Source organism: Alnus glutinosa, chromosome 4, assembly GCF_958979055.1.
Source record: "Alnus glutinosa chromosome 4, dhAlnGlut1.1, whole genome shotgun sequence".
Lineage (NCBI taxonomy): Eukaryota > Viridiplantae > Streptophyta > Magnoliopsida > Fagales > Betulaceae > Alnus > Alnus glutinosa.
Window position 1 is genome coordinate 21,745,761 of NC_084889.1, and position 5,201 is coordinate 21,750,961.

Below are 5,201 nucleotides of genomic sequence, written 5' to 3' on the forward strand. Positions count from 1 at the left end.
ACAATCCATTGAATATGAGGGAGTTAAACTCTTATTCTTGGATGAGAATTAATACTCATTCATGTATTATTAATATGTTTTCAAAAGATTTTGAAATGATGGAATCTCTTTATGAAAGGCAAAAGTTTCATTGCAATCAAAAACTTTTGAAAAATGCATGCTAATGATATGCATGTGTATGTACACTTAGTATAATAACACATACTAAGTTTAGATGTTTGTTAACGAAATGGCATAATGCTGAAAGATGCTGCCTCACCGATGTCGTAAGAACCAAGAACTGCCTCACTATGATAGTAGTAATAATGAACTAACACCTCCACCTCCACCTCCACCGTTCAACGATGGAGTGCACCCAACCTTTGCCCAGTTCATGGCTGACACCACTAGGCACTACACCGAAGCAATAGTACGAATCCCACAACCTAATGAGTGAGCCGAACATCTAGGCTACCCAATTCGTGACTTCTTTAGTCACAACTTCAGACTGTTTGAAGGTATAGAAGGACCAAACGTAGTGGAAGCGTGGCTTACGAACATCGACGTGCTATTCGACACTCTCGACTGTTCTGATGAACAGAAGGTTCATTATATTGGACTAAAGCTGAGAAAAGAAGACGGAAGATGGTGGACCTCAATGAAGGTATTGCTTTCAGAACCTTGGAACGAAACTGAAATTACCTAGGATTTGTTTAAGGTAGAGTACAATAAGTGATTCATTCATAGGGCTCAAAGGCAACTGCAAACCATCGAATTCCAAAACCTAGTCCAAGGCAACATGACAGTGGAACAATACTCCGCCAAATTCATGGAACTAGCTAGGTTCGCCGCTAACTTAATTTTGGACGAGGATCCAAAGCAGAGCGCTTCGAGAACGGTCTCAGCCCTCAAATCTAAGAGAGAGTCATATGTCACAAGATTAAAGACTACGCCAGGTTAGTAGGGGTAGCATCTCTTGCAGAGAGAGGGATCCATGAATCAACAGTGGCGTACAACTTGAAAAAGCGATCAATGCAGCAACCGTCGCAACCGGCAAAAAGGCCAGGAAGCGATTCCAAGCCAACTGTAGGCAGGAGTTACCCGCCAGCACCAATGAAATAGATACCTCCCTATAACACGTGTGGAAAGCCACATACAGGAGAATGTAGGATGACTAGCTCGGTCTATTTTAAGTGTGGTAAGTCTGGTAACTGTAGCGCCCCAGATTTTAAGTAATTAAATAAATGTCTTAAATTGAAATTTAAGACCGAATAAAATAGACAAGTCTAGAATTGACATTCGATTCATAAGACTTGACGCTCGAATGGCTTAATATTGTTGGAAACAATATTTACATCGATCAAATAATAAAATATGTGGCTTTAAACACGATATTATTAATCCCCGATAAATAATAAGGTATATATGGATATTTATGAAAATAAATATTCCTTGGTCTTATTATTTATAAACTGTAATTTTATAAATGAAGAATAATATTATTATACTCTAATAATATTACGAGACTAATTAATAAATAGATTGAATTAATCTGTGGATTAATTGATGCGATAATATTATCAAATAATATTAATGTGTAATATTTATTGTATAAATTATATATATATATATATATGTTTGCAATGTATATATTGATGGTGTTATAATATTATTGAGATAATAATATTACCGATGAAACGAACTAGACACAAAACGGATTCAGATTGTAATCCTGATAAATTATACATAATAGTAAAGACCAACGTAAAAATATCTAGAGGGATATTTCTATGAGAGATATTTTTAGAAGAGATTTTTATATTTTAATAAAAGATATTTTATAAAAACTTAGCTATTAAGTTTTGTACAAAATATAAGTGGATATTTAACTAAAACTTAATGATTAAGTTAATACAAATATCTCATCTTATATTTTTATAAAAACCGAATTACTCTCTCTCCAATTCCCACGCCCAGTTCTTCCTCCCTCTTTATTATTTTCTTCTTTTTCCTCTTTACTTCTTTCTTCTTTCTCCTTCTTGTTCTTTGTTCTTCCTTCTTCTTGCGCAAACCGAAGGCAGCAGGAGAGGGAGATGCCGAGATATTGAGAGACGAGAGAGTGAGAATGGGGGAGAGATGCTGAGAGTCAGAGAGAGAGACCGAGAGATCGGGAGAGAGAGGATCCGTGAGTGGGAGACCCGACGAGGCAGGAGGGAAATCCGACCGCTCAGAGGTCCGGTTCTCGGTGGGTGGTGCTGGGTCGTCGCCGGCAGAGCCAAAGCCGACGATCGGCGGAACCCAGGGGTTTGAATCCACGACCCGTTAGCCCAGAAAACCCGCGACCCGCGAGCCAAACCCGACGGATCCGGGAGAACCCGTGCGGCCCGAACCTCCCGGAGGTCCGATCCTCCATGTCCGGCGGCTAGACGCCGATTTTCGACGAGCAAGGCGACTTTCCGGCTGATCCACGAAGCCCGAAGCCTCTGACCCGAAAACCCGACCCGGTGACCCGTCAGACCCGGTTCTTCCAGTGGCTTTTCCGGCGGTTCCAGTGGCGATTCCGGCGAGCTAGAAGCTGGATTTCCGGTGGTCATCACCAATTTGAACAGAGGTCTAATTCTTGGTGGATTTTCTGTGAGAATCCTTAATGTGAGTTATTCTATAAATTAGGTTAATTTATTGATTAAATTTGATAATTCATGGTTGACTAATTATTTCCTATTTGTTGTTGGATCGGCTGAGCCGTGATTATATGTGTGATATATTTTCTATGGATTGATTAAGGGATTTTATTGTTTGATGATGGGGTGTTATTTTTGAGATGCTTTATTTGGAATAGCCGATTGGGTAAATAATTGAGTGGATGATTTTTGAGTGGGTAGTGTTTGGATGGTTGTTGTAGCCATGGAGATGTGTCGAAGATTGAACCATGATTGTGGGTTTGGTATTTTCTGTGTAGGTTGTTCCTTGAATTGGTATAGGCTGTGCTTGCAATGTATCGGTTTTTGGTGAATTGTATATGGGGAGATTTCGGTTATGTCCCTTGTGTTAGCCATGTACTTACGGGTTTAGATTTGGTGTTATTTGGTAAGGACGGTATGGTGTTTTGATATGGGTTACGGTGATGCCTAGATATTGTAGGCTGATTTAGGATCGTTATTGGTTTTGGTTCATATCATTAAAGTGCTTTTAGAGTTAATGACCGAAAATATTACAAGGGGGTGCTTTTATGGCTATTAGTCTTGAGAATTGGTGATTAAGCTAGTGTTGGAATATGTTCCCATTTCAAGTATAATATCTCTAGAGTTTAAGTTGATTTGTTTAAACTAGTACATATTATTTAACTTAAGAATCTAGAAATATGATTTACTATATTGAGTGATGTTTTGGATATATGAGTTCTGGGAATTATGCAGAAAAAGGGAGTTAATAAAGATTATATTAATTATGTAGTCTCAATAACTAAATTAAGAACATGTTAAATATATTAGTTTACTTTGGTATGAAATTGATTATGGAAATTGAGTGTGATGTTTTACTATGGTTTCTAATATATGTTGGTGGCAATAATTGTTAAGAGTTAAATATGTTTTAAAACAAATGTTTTGTTAATTGGTTTGGTGCTTGGATTGATGTTCCCTAAAAGTGATTAGGTTTTGTTAGAAATATGCATAACTTTCTTGTTGACTGATCTATCCGTGCTAAAGAAAGTAATATTAAGAACTATAGATTGAACTCAAGCGCTACTCAAGACCTAGATTAGATGTTATTCTAAAGTATTGATTTGCTAATTGATTAAGTAAATATTAAGATTTAACCATGTTAAGTGTTCATAAATGTAAGTGATTTTCCAATTAATAGATGATTGCTTCTATGTATGTGTCTATGTATAAAAATAGAATTCATGTTTAGGCATGAGTTTCTAAAAGAAATGTTATTGACCTTGTTGTATGCACATGTATATGTATTTGATGCAGATGATGAATTGAGACTGCACAAAAGGGCTGTAAGTATAAATTACTTACTGAGGGTAGTACTGGATTTCAATAGCGTTGTGTTTATGTTTTATTTTAATTGGATGCGCATGACTGATTATTGCATACTGTTAATAATCAACCTATTAATATTGGGCACGACGTCTCCCAAAGGTTCAGGATGGTAAATGTGCCTGAAACCGGAAACCATAATAATCATATTGATTGGGACGGCTTTCAAAGTACTAGAGGAGGGAGGTCTCCGATAGTGCGAAAATAAGTTAATTAAAATGTAATGTAGAGGGGACGGCCTCGAGAAAGACGTTGACCGGGGGGACGGCCCTTATAAGAGTGGAGTGCAATGACTATATTAAACTGCTAAACTTTGCATGAAAACTATCACTACATCATTATGTCATATCTCTGTTCCTTAAATAACTCATAAATCATGATGTTGTTGAATGACAGTTAGCTCACTTATGGAACTATGGGATTGTGGCGGTAACCACCTTCTCATAGATGTTTGCGCAGGTTTTGAAGATTATGGATTGGATTAACTACTAGCTTAAGAGATTTAAAGCTGTGTAGTTAGGATTTCAGTACTTTGTACTCATAGATGTTTGTACCATTTGCCTGTAACATGTTTAGACATTTACTTGTAATTAATAAGTTCCATGTATGCTTTAGTGTCATATGTGACACATGTTTCTTTGTAAATGGTGTAAAGAATTTTAATGTATTTTCTAGAAGATGTCAGTTAAAGCTCTGAATGTAATGTAAGGGAATTGTCCCTGATGTTTGAAAAAAAAAAGATATTCGTATTTTCCGCTGCCAGATTTATCATCTCTGTATTCTTAATGACACGTAATTATCCAGATATAATTACTTACGTTTTTTTGTAAAAAGCGGGTCGTTACAGTAACTGTAAGAGGAGTTGCCCTAAAAATTCTATTGGAGGATGTATGCTGCAAGGATGTGGATCTCGACAACAAAATCCTGCCCAAGCGCGAGTATATTCACTTACCCCTGGTGGTGCTGTAGAAGAGGAAGAATATACAGATGTGGTGGTAGGTACCATTTCTAAAATAGATAGCATTAGGCATACTACTTAATTTAGGAATTTCTCGTTTATTCATTTGCACCAATTCCATGAAATTCTTAAAGTACTTAACCGTTGAGATAGAATATAGTTGTAGCTACTTTCGAAGAAGATAAAGTAGCATAGAAAGATGCCCCATAATATTTAAG

General features: G+C 36.8%; 1 long non-coding RNA gene across 1 annotated transcript; it reads left to right on the plus strand.

Annotated features, from left to right (window-relative positions):
• The first annotated feature begins 1,914 nt into the window (after positions 1–1,914).
• On the plus strand, positions 1,915–4,776 carry LOC133867039 (uncharacterized). The gene is made up of 3 exons (XR_009899979.1): positions 1,915–2,628; positions 3,957–3,985; positions 4,473–4,776. It is a non-coding gene; the product is annotated as an uncharacterized LOC133867039 (long non-coding RNA).
• The last annotated feature ends 425 nt before the right edge of the window (positions 4,777–5,201 follow it).